This window comes from Pinus tabuliformis, chromosome 1_1, assembly GCF_031772625.1.
Source record: "Pinus tabuliformis cultivar Carrire ecotype Pingquan chromosome 1_1, CPIR1, whole genome shotgun sequence".
In the NCBI taxonomy this organism is placed as follows: domain Eukaryota; kingdom Viridiplantae; phylum Streptophyta; class Pinopsida; order Pinales; family Pinaceae; genus Pinus; species Pinus tabuliformis.
In genome coordinates, this window is record NC_142297.1 from 787,959,880 (window position 1) to 787,972,649 (window position 12,770).

A 12,770-nucleotide genomic window follows, 5' to 3' on the forward strand; every position below is an offset into this window, starting at 1 on the left:
AACTGCCAACTCTTGTAGAAAACTTAGAATAGAGCTAATAATACTTTTAGCATTAAAAAAGGTTAGGTACTAAAAGAGCTATACTATAACGACTCTTAGATTTAGGTATTCATTTTTAAGGTTTTTTTTAGTCATGATATTTGGTTTTATTTCAATGGTTGAAAAATGTCGAAAATTTAAGGTTTTTCAGAGTCGTGATATTTTATCTTTAAGACCATGGTTGAAAAATGTCAAAATTTTAAGGTTTTTATGAGTCTTGATATTGACCTTTAATTCCATGGTTTAAAATGTTGGCATTATGATTCAGGTGTTGTCCTTGATGGCAAACCCATTCAGGTGATAAATCAAGAAGGACGCAGGAAATATGTTCAGCAAGTGTGTCCCCGCAGGTATACCATGCAGAACCCGCGTCCAGGGACGCAGGCCAGCCGTTCAGGAGGTGCGTCCGCCCAGTGCACACATTTCAAGGCAGAGAAAAGCACGTGGGGGTTTCTTGTGTGGTATCTAGCCGACGGTTTTGTGTTTCTATGGTGTCGGCTCGTGGTATTGTTCCATGTTTTGGGGAGAAGCTTGCCTATATAAAGCAAAGGATTTCATTTGAATTGAGCATCATCTTGGTTGATCATCTCTTGGTGAGATCTAGTCCAGATCTATAAAGGCGAATCTTCTAATGGACTATGATCTATATGGCGCATGATCAGATCTGTAGATCTGAGTGTTTGGGTTGAATCTGAAGTCCTCTTATCTTCTATATCTGAAGGGACGCAGGTTCAGTGAAGAGAAAGTGCGCCGGGACGCAGGACAGTAAAGGCTCAGGTGCGTCTCTGAGGCAAAGGACGCGGCGCGACTGTGTTATTGGGTGCGTCTCTGAAGCGAAAGACGCGGCGCGTCAGTGGTTCTGGGTGCGTCGGTCGCAGAAAAGAAAAGAAGAACAGTGCGTCTGCACGCAGAACAGCAGAAGGTACACTGCGTCCAGTCGCAGGCCACAGAAAGAAAATATGCGTCCCTGTCTTAAGATGATCTGTTGACTGTATATTTTTGTTCATAAGGTGTTCTGGGTTGTTTCTGTAATTACTGATCTGATATCTGTAGTAAACTGTATCTGTTGTATACTTGTTGATCATTTGATTCTTCATGAAAAGAAGTAGGGGGTTGTAGCTCCCTTCCAGGAGAGACTGGAAAACGAGAGAGAGTTGTAGCTCTCTGCAGGTTGCAGCCTGCGTGCTGGTAAAGGACTGCACCAGTACAAAATCATTGTAAAAAGAATTTCTTGAAAGAAGATAGAGACATATTGCAGCAGGTGGTTTTCTCCCGCATTGGGTTTCCACCTTACATCTTGTGTTCTTTGGTGTGACTGTCTATTTTCTTTATTCATGCTCATTGTTTTATGGTACTGATATGCAAGAATAATTCAAAAGATCAAATAAGGAAGATTTGGTAAATTGCTAGATAATACTGATTCACCCCCCCTCTCAGTATTATTTCCAACATAAAATTATTGGAATTTTTAGGTTTTTAGAGTTGTGATATTTATATTTAACGCAAGCATCGAAAACTTTTGGAATTTTAAGGGTTTTCCAGAGCCATGCTATTTTTTTTTGAATTTCCGGTGCTAAAAAATGTTGGAATTTTAACAAAAAAATCATTTTTTCATGTTTATTGGACACAAATTATAGTTTTTAAATTTGAAATTTTAACCCCCAAAAAAAGAGTTGATGCAACATTAAGCTACATCAACACTTCATGTTTCAAGGTGTTTTTTCATGTTTATTGCCCAAAAAATTGGGGTTTTTTGTTTGTTTAACAGTAATGAGTACATTCCACTAGGGACTATCAGTAACATCATAGAAACGACTGCCACTATTCCACCCAGTAGAACCAATATTTCATAAATGCCACAAGGCCAACATGTCTCTGGAGACTTGAACCCATGCTACTTGGGACACAAATTGTGAACCATACCACTCGAGTTAAGTTCCTTTGCCCAACAAAAAAATTGGTTTTTAATAATTTATGTTTGAAGGTGTTTTTCATGTTTATTGCACAAAAAAATTGGTTTTTAATATCATTGGTAGATTTTTAAAATAATTTTAACCCCAAAAAAAAAGAAAAAAAAAGAAAAGGAAAGAAAAGTCGATGCAACATCAACACTTTTCGTTTTTAGGGTGTTTTTCATGTCTTTTGCACAAAAACAAGGGTATTTTGGCTAGAGTTCTCATTTTGAGGTTACAATTCTCAATAAATTGGCAACTTTTTTCTTTAAGGACAAGCCATAAAAACAACCAAATCTTCAGTTATCCATTACTTCTCCAAATAACGTTGTCCAACCAATGTCCAATATAGTTATCCCTTTGATCTACAAATACCTCATATGAAGATTTGGCTATAATGGTACTATCATATCCATTACAAAAACAAATCAATTGATCAATGCATTCCTCTTGTAAAAGAATACCGACTTTTCTAAGGCCATGAGTGAAACTATGCCATTCCTCAACGAAAGGACCTGGAATAGCTAAATGATCAGATTACATCCATAACTTAATGTCCTTGTTATTAATACCATATCCCACATCTGCCAAAGTGTTCATCCCTATCTGAGTCATGTAATCTCTTAAATTTTGTGATAAAATATAGGAACCATCACAACCAATCCATGGGTCTAAACCCAGTCTCACTTGTGGACTCAAACCCACCTTCCAAACTATCTAATCAAAACCCCCCACCACATTTTTCAATTCTAAGGAGCTTTTAAAAGGGATCCTATTGGGCCACATGGTGTATAATAGATGGTGATAGGTTGTACTATTAAGTCACCTTGTGATGTGAAGGTCAATGGTTTGAAACTCCATGGGAAAAAATCCAATCATTTTAAGGATAGGTGTGGCTCAGGCTGGGTGCGATCACTGGGTGAGTTTTTCAGCTTAGATGCCCTTGGGTCAGATTTTCTCAAGCCAAAGGTTAATCCTATAGTCATATCAAGGCTTAGACAACTTGACAAAAGAAAATGGATCCTATTGGTGTACTTGATCCAATCCTCCATTGTGGTACCTTCAAGGTATTTAGCTATCATCATATCACTCCATAAATTCCCTTCAAAAAACATACGCCAACTACTTTTTTCTGCCATGGCATTAGCAAAAATTACAATATTGTGGATACCCCAACCACCTTTCCTTTTAAGAAGTGATATTTCTTCATATCTGGCCAAGGGTATTTCTGTTTTCTTATTTTTTCCAACCCACAAAAATTAAAAACACATTTTCTGAATAGCTTTTAGAATGCTCTTGGGAATTTTAGCAAGAGCCATCCAGTAAACTAGAATGGCCTCTAAAACCGCCTTAACCAGAATTAGCCTCCCAACTTGAGATCTCCAATGATTGCACCAAAGCCCAATGCAATTATTCACTTTCTTTATAAGCCATCACCAATCTTCCACTTTATAATAGTTAGGTTTGACATAGTATCCAAGATACTTGAGCCCTTTGTCCAAAGTATCAAACTTGTAAGAGAAATATTGTTTCATAGAAGCTACGTCCCCTTCCTCCTCATTGTTACTAATGTAGAGGGATTTTTCCAAACTTACAACCATCCCCAAAGCATTGCAATTTTTTTTAAGTTTCTGAAAATCTATGCCATTTAGAAGATGTTCCCTTCCCAAAATAAAACACATCATTCATGAATAGTAAATGAGCAACAACCTTGGAAAGAGTGATATAAATACCTAAAAGAACACCCTTAGTGTTTCCTTTGACAAAATCCCTACTCAATCCTTCGATGACCAATAGGAAAATAATAAAATATAAGACGAAAGAGAACATTCCTATCTTAATCCTCGAATTGCTTTAAAAAAAACTAATAAAAGTTCCGTTAATATTTAGTCCTCGAGTTACTTTGAAAAAACTAATAAAAGCTCCATTAATAATGACTAAAAAAACTCAATGAAAAAACAAACACCATTATCCATTTTACAATTAAAACCCCAATCCAATTTTGTGAAATAGAAACCACAAATAAGACCAACCTAACTCATCATATATTTTTGAAGATCAAATTTCATGACCACCCCTGGCTTTTTGTTGACCTTCATTGTATGATAGTTATTAAAAATAGCAATTGTCCCAAAAGGTACAAAGAGAGGCCAATAGGATTATTAAATTGGAATTGTTGAATTTTTCTAGAAGAGTTAATTGGTTTGTGGAAAACCTTGTTTTCTTGGACTGGATCATTGTGCAATTACTTTTCTTTAGATGTTTTGTTTATATCTATATTACAAGGAACACATTGAATGTCTTATTTCATTTTAGAGTAAGTTAATTACCCAAAAGCAATAGGTTAAGCTAATTACCCAAAATCAAGAAACCTTTATATATGGCCAAGCATATACAAAGAATACATCTCATTCATATGCAATACTGAATCCATCTTTTCTTTTCTCTGAGTAAAATTTAAAAAGCATGAACACATGCCATTTCATATGCACAATAAACCCAACTTCTGAAATTTCAATGCTTGGATTCTTCCCATTCATATGCTACAGTAAACCCATATTTTCCGTAAATTTCAATCCATAAACACATCCATTCATAAGCCATAACAGAACCACAAAAAACAAAATCCCCTAACCTGTTAATACATTATCTACTCAGAGAGAGGTAAGACGAAAGGACAACACTGTCTACGGATCCTCCATGTCTCCGAAGGAGATGAGGAGCGTCCCGTGACCCATTAATGCATTGTCTTCTCAGGAGTGTGAGGTAAGACTAAAGAAAATCACTAGCTACGGATGTTTCATGTCTCCATAAGGCCTTGATAAATCTTCGTTTATTTTGTAAATACAATAATTTGATTGCATTTTAACACTGTAAATACTAAAAATGAGCCCATAAAGAGCAGATAATCAAGAAGGAAACGCTTCAATCACAGACTGGAAATCAGGAATGGTGATTATTTTATAATGACCGAATCCACCTTCTAATAAAATCTTCTTCCATTCTTTCTCTGTTCTTTCCTTCCCACCAGAGCAGTGCACCACCATTACCAGATAAAATACTAGAACTAAATTAGGATCCAAAACTGTCTTCTCTTTCTGGACACCATTATTATTATCACCGCCTCTGTGATTAGAGTCCAACACCACTACATCAACAATAATGAGCTTCCCCTTCTCTGGGATCGCCTTCCTATAGCTCTTCAGTATCTTGATATAGTCCTCGTCGCCCCAGTCATGCATGATCCATTGATGACATCACACAAACATATTGTATAGTCAAAACGTGCTCTCAACTCATTCTAATTGAATTACATGACAGCTCAGCAAGTTCAAGACTTACCTTCATGATCTGCAGAGGGCACGGTTTCAAACATGTCTCCGCCCATGTGCTCCACACCTATTTACATACATTTATATGTATAATATTGTTATGCATATATACCATTGATGAAGCAAAGGTGTTGTTAGTAACATGGGAGATGGGGAGCAGTGGCCACAACATGAGGGAGGTCATAGTTGATGCCTCTGATGGAAGGATAACGCCGCAATATTGCCTCAATTGTCTCCTCTACAAGCCCAGCCTCTCGAGGCAAATCAAAGAATGGAAGTCAAATTTCGAAAAGCTGGTAGGATAATTAAATTAGCATTAAAAAAAACGAGAAATTAGCACGATGATTTGATGTCTGAAACGTCAAACAAGGCCGCACAGCCTTGTGATTTTAAATATGACATTTTTTTTCAAGTTTGGTTGAAGATTGACTACCAACATAACCCCAAGATCCCTGGCATTTTTTATTTTCACCATGCTTTTAAATTGCAAATTAATAATTCGTATTTCCTTTTGACACTTGTGCCTTCCATGTGATTTGTCGATATCGCCCATTGGACAATTATCGCTGCCCTATGCAAAAAACTTAAAACCATGTGAAATAATAAACAAAAATGGTTTAACCTTCCCTGCTATATCAAGAATACGGCAAAACAGCTACGGCTCCCTGCAACAAAATAAGGTAAAAATGCCATGGTGCATATATACAGGGCAATACTGAACAAATTAATCAATTAATGTTAACCCTCATCTTCTATCGGCTTAACTGTTTACTTGGGCATTCTCATCTACCTATTTACATGGGTCATCTCCATAAATATAGGTTCTGGACATTCAACTGATGGTATTGAGCAAAATAACAAGTAATTAAACAAGAAATGATCAAGTTGATAGAATTTGTAGAGAGCGAACCGAAAATGATCGAATGATTTCTCTCTTTGAGAAAAGAAGAATCTCTACTCACCTTACCTAATAAAATGAATGCCACAAAGTGGTGTACGAACATCCTTTTGCACGCGTATTATTGTCCTGTATGTTGTTTCACCTATCCAGATTCACGGCAGGCCATTCAAATACTGTGTTAGAAAGATTTGAGAGACAAAATCCACATCTGCGGCAGATTTTGACGGATAAAGAAATAAGAAACAAGTGAGAGAAAAGAAAACAGATTCAGAAATCGAAGCTTCTCGTCTTATATTATCCCTCCATGGTGAACTCTTCTCTTCCCCTGTTGCAAAATTAATAGGCAGGGCAAAACCATTAAGAAAAAACTGCCAAATAAAATAAAAGCATTATCTCTACGGTTAAAGCCCTTGCGATTTTTCCACGGCTTCACCGTAATAAAGAAATAATGGATTGAAACTGTTGAAAAAATTGGGTTCCATGCATAGCCATTATCTACCACGCTGCTTTTCTCTGTACAAATTTATTAGTAAAACCCATAGATATTGAAAACCAAAAGCATACCTGCTTCTATCCATAAAAAATTTCGAGAATTTCATTCCAATGGATCAAGAATTTCATCTCTATCGATTCTTCTGCTCAACATAACAGCAACAAAATAGAATCGCCAGGATAAACCATGCAAACACTCTTTTAAAAAAAACATAAATTAAATTCAAAACAGAGAAAAACACAATGAAAATAAAACACTGTAAAATCCAAAATGCATGGCCATGCAACAAAGAAAATAAATTTGAACAAGAAACAAGGCAAGCCAATGCAATGCAGAGTATTGAAGAAAATGATGAGATGAAAGTGAAAACGTGCTCTGTGAGATGCTTAATACTAATCAGTTCTTGCCAAAATTCTTGGGCATTCTCATCTACCTATTTACATGGGTCGTCTCCATAAATATAGGTTCTGGACATTCAACTGATGGTATTGAGCAAAATAACAAGTAATTTGATTTCATTTTAACACTGTAAATACTAAAAATGAGCCCACAAAGAGCAGATAATCAAGAAGGAAACGCTTCAATCATAGATTGGAAATCAGGAATGGTGATTATTTTATAACGACCAAATCCACCTTCTAATAAAATTTTCTTCCATTCTTTCTCTGTTCTTTCCTTCCCACTAGAGCAGTGCACCACCATTACCAGATCAAATACTAGAACTAAATTAGGATCCAGAACCGGCTTCTCTTTCTGGCCACCATTATTATTATCACCGCCTCTGTGATTAGAGTCCAGCGCCACTATGTCAACAATAATGAGCTTCCCCATCTCTGGGATTGCCTTCCTGCAGCTCTTCAGTATCTTGATACAGTCCTCGTCGCCCCAGTCATGCATGATCCACTGATGACATCGCACAAACAAATTGTATAGTCAAAACATGCTCTCAGCTCATTCTAATTGAATTACATGATAGCTCAGCAAGTTCAAGACTTACCGTCATGATCCGCAGAGGGCACGGTTTCAAACATGTCTCCGCCCATGTGCTCCACACCTATTTACATACATTTATATGTATAAGATTGTTATGCATATATACCATTGATGAAGCAAAGGTGTTGTTAGTAACCTGGGAGATGGGGAGCAGTGGCCACGACATGAGGGAGGTCGTAGTTGATGCCTCTGATGGAAGGATAACGCCGCAACATTGCCTCAATTGTCTCCTCTGCAAGCCCAGCCTCTCAAGGCAAATTATAGAATGGAAGTCAAATTTCGAAAAGTCGATAGGATTATTAAGTTAGCATAAACAAAAACGAGAAATTAGCACGATGATTTGATGTCTGAAACGTTAAACAAGGCCGCACAGCCTTGTGATTTTAAATATGACATTTTTTTTTTCAAGTTTGGTTGAAGATTGACTACCAACATAACCCCAAGATCCCTGACATACTTGATTTTCAGGGAAGAAGAACAGTGCTTGCCAAAATCCAGGGAAGAAGAACAGTGCTTGCCAAAAGCTAGGGAAGAAGAAGAAGAACAACAACTGGCAGGGAAAAAGCAGTAAAAATATCTTCAAGAGTGACATAAAAGAATGGGAAAAAGCAGTCAGGCAACTCAACCGATATTTGGAAAAAGCAGTCACACTTCAAATCAATGGTTGAAAGTGTCTCACCTAATCCCGCGGAGCAGGTAAAAGTGTTGGCGATTGTTGATGCATAAGAAAGCCTATCGGCCTAATTATAATTTAAAATTATATTGTGATCATTAAAAATTTAAATTTAAATTAACATTGTAATGATGGTACAATAGAATCTCTTCCACAATAAAAGTAACTCAAAATAATATATGTGGGTGCAATAACTTATACGAATGATATACATGTTGCATGTTGGCGTAAATTTATATATTTATATAAATATATTAAAAAGTGCATAAAATTTTAAATTTTAAATGGTATTATTAAAATTATAATTTAAAGTTAAATTGTAATTATTAAATTTTCAAAGAGAAGTAATGCTACAATGATGATAAAATTATATATATGGTATTGAACATATTACATATTATATGTTTTATAGTTTATAATAACAATATTGCTTGTGGTTATATATATATACATGTATACATAATTTATGAAAGTTAATGAAAGATATATTTTTTATACCATTTAAAATTACATATTATATATACTATTTTTTTTGGTAAAAATAAGGTGTGGTAAAGATTTAAAAAAAATACTATTATTTTCAATTAATCATATATATTTTCGCAATGTAATTATGCTATTATTAATATATTTTTTAATAGACAACTAATTATATAGATATATATCTAAGATAATTATATTATTATTAATATATCTTTTTCAATGAGTCTATTCAACTCCTCTCTATACCTTAGACTAAATGAATTAATTTGACCTAGTCTTATTTCATTATTTTTTTATATTACTATACAATTATAAATATGCCAGCGTTCATATTGTTTTTATTTTTTATTGGTTTGACCCACAGGGATTTGAACCTTGAATCTCATGGTTTTATATAATATTTCATAACATGATGATTGTTAATTAAGCTACCCGTGGGCTATTTCTCACATCTTTAACTAAACTATTTTTTCATGATAATTTCTCAAAAGAATAAAAGTTAATTAACCACTTGAAAGTAAAATAGATCCCCCTTGATGCAGTAATATTAACAATAGATAGTAAATACTTTTGCACAATAATTACTATATAATGCTTTCAATTTTTTGAATATTGAGTTATGAGTTCAAATTCTATTTACATCTATTTTATTAATATTTGGACAATCAATTAGTCTACCACCCTACTAACTTTAATCAATACTCTCCTTTTACAAAGACTCCTATGAAAAGTACCAATTATAACAACATGAAAATAATAATGTTAAATTTGAAAAAGATATCCACCTCAAGAACATTCTCCAACAAACCAAACTTTTTAATAATCACCAACTGAAAGTATAACATTACAACCTGAAAAAATAATAGGAGCCCTGTAACTTAAGCCTCCCTTTTATAAGCTTTAAAGTATAACATTAAAACAACGATATAACATTAAGGTGAAAAATTATGAGCCGTGTAACTCAAGCCTCCCTTTTATAAGCTTTAGGGCTCTAGCCACTTGCTCATCTAACGCAAAAATGCAATTTTGTATTTTACTAATTATTTATTGTTCACTTGCTCATGTGTCACTTTAATACACAAATAATTCCAAAATAATTATTTATCCTCACCCATTTAGTACACTTCCTATATTTACTCCTAGATTTTCCATCGATCTCTTTCTCTCTTTTTATTTGAGTGGATGCACATTTGGATATTACTTTTATTAATTATTAACCATTTTTAATATTTCACAAATCCACTTTTCTTTTCTTACATTTTTATTTGATTTTGAAAATATTGTTTTTAATTCTTCTCTTTTATCGGGTGTAGTCTTAATTAAAAATAACCTTTTTTTTCTATTTCATTCATATTCTAGAATTCATTTATTCTTCTCATGGTTCTTGATTAAACTATTTTATCTCTTTTTGTTATGAAATATATTAACTTATATGCTCAATAAATTAATCAACCATACATTTTTAACTTTTCTTAAACTAGATAAAATGCACATGGCAAGTTAACTATCTTTTCTCATGGTTAATTGACAACATTTTCATGTATAATTCAATACGAAGGGTACTATGCTAATCAATGCCCTTCAAATGTTACATTTTAGTAAGAACCAAGGGTCTCATATTTATTCATTCCCTTCATGCCTCAAAAGTTTGTGTGTGGGGGAAATGGTGTAACTATTGAGACCTTATTAACCCAAATTTGTCACTATGTTATTAAGAGACCCATTGCCACTAAAATATATTGATTTCATCTTATTTATGATCTCTTAATCCAGACCTCGTAAATGATCGAATATTTGTTCTACCCTCATGGTAACGTGCAACCTTTAAGTAAAAACATAATGATATTTTCCATCTAAGTCACAATAGATGAGTGCTGGTAGGTGGAAACATTAATGTTGTTCCTTTTCTCCTGATGATACCCTATGTATTTCCATACAACCACATTTCCCATATGTGGATGAATCAGGAAACACATTCTTTGTGCTTGAACACACCAAATAAACATATCGAATTGTTCCATAATCATTAATTAAAACATATCATCAATTTCATAACATATTATAAAAAAACAAGAGAATGGAAGTTGGGCGCTTTGCATGCTCTCAGTGATTAGGGTTTCCCTAGCTATGGACCAATGTTGCACGAAGCGGGGACGTGGAAGCGTCATTTTCCAAAAATCTAGGAAGTGAAGCGTCTGTGGAAGCGTTTGCTATATATATATATATATATATATATATATATATATATATATATCTATATTTTATATTTATATTTTTTTGCATTTATACTCGAAACAAACATCCCAAATACCAAATTAGTTGTAGAAGACATGAAAACATGCATATTTTTGCATAAATCAAGATAGATATAACATCCATTGTACATTAATGATTAATTATTCGAGCATCAACCATTTAGATGCATCAACCATCTAGAATCTAGATTCTTCTCCTCTTGTCTAGCCTTTGCCTCTACCTCGATTGTCTAGGGATATTAGTCAACATTCTCCAATTTTGATCAAACTACCTAATTCAAGACTTAAAATATGGTAGAAAAGGCTTAACATGCTTGATCGATGAGTTTGACTTGATTGAAAGGTAATTTTTTGCTAAGGCTGTGTCGCGTGACAAAGGAGTTCAACAATTAACACCACCAATGCTAGGGTACATATAGGGCTTGTTGCTCTTGATTAAATGCTAATCGCATACCTTCATACTTGATATAATCTAATGAAATCCCACAATCCCATTGATCCTGAATTCCTGAAAACTGTTAAGTCTGCTGAATTTTGAATAGGATATGAAATTCTATTTTCTCCATATGAAGTCCAATGAGGCTGGAACCACTCTCAAACATCCTGAGTCATTTCATGGTAATGTTAAAAATTTAAGTAAAAGGATGAAAATGAAAAATAAAGGAGAATGTCACTTTTACTGTAAGAATTTAACATTACCATGAGGGAGCATCTACTATATTTATATTTTTTTTTTGCCTTCATTCGTCACCGTAACCCAAGGTGGACCCACCTCCAACAAGAAAACTCACCTAAAATTAAAAAAAAATTGAAAAAAACAATTTTCTAAACGCTTTTCCAGAAGCGTACGGGAAGCGTACGCTTCCTCCTCCGAAGCTCCACGCTTCCGACACCCGAAGCGCCATACGAAGCGCGCTTTGGAAGTGACGCTTCCATACCACGCTTTCAAATTTCCAGAAAGTGACAAAAAATTCGGAAGCGGTGCTTCCGAATTTCAGAAGCACGCTTCCGGCCAAGCTTCCTAGGCGCTTTCGTACGGGACGCGCTTCGGGGCTTGGAATCAGGGGGGACACTTCGTGCAACATTGCTATGGACAATCCCTGTGATTGTAGGCACAACTAAACCTTGGTTGTTGAGTTGAATCGTGTCATCATCATGTTCCCTATAGCTTGAAGCCGTTGAATGAGACAATAGTTGTTGGTGCATTTGTAATCGCCTGCACCAACCTGCTCATGGTCTTGAGGTCGTGGGTTCTTTTCTTTGATGTTAATGAATTGACTGTTCGACTTGTTGGTGAGGCCCTATTCTCGTGGATTCAAAATGACTACCCCAAATAAATTTGTGAAGAAAACAAAATCTATTTAGCTCTGTCGCGTGGAAGTGTGATGTCAAATGTAGTCTATGCATAGATCTGAAATTTGTGTTGCTTGAAGTTACTTTCCGGTTAACGAACATTGTGAGGTTTTTTGGCTTATATTGTTGGCTATGTGTTTCATGTAGGCACAATGAGCGCCCCTAATAAACCTATCAAAAACGTAGAATCAAACCCTTATTTGGATATGGGGTTTCTCTCCTCAAGAAACGTGAATGTGGTATTCTTGAAGTAAAACATGTTATTAGGAAATTTCAATGTCTATGGCCAAGTTTTG

General features: G+C 34.8%; 2 pseudogenes; both read right to left on the reverse strand.

The window, feature by feature from the left end:
* Positions 1–4,900: 4,900 nt before the first annotated feature.
* Positions 4,901–5,233, reverse strand: LOC149216359 (xanthohumol 4-O-methyltransferase pseudogene; annotated as a pseudogene).
* Positions 5,234–7,281: 2,048 nt separating this feature from the next.
* Positions 7,282–7,720, reverse strand: LOC149216360 (xanthohumol 4-O-methyltransferase pseudogene; annotated as a pseudogene).
* Between the last annotated feature and the right edge of the window lie 5,050 nt (positions 7,721–12,770).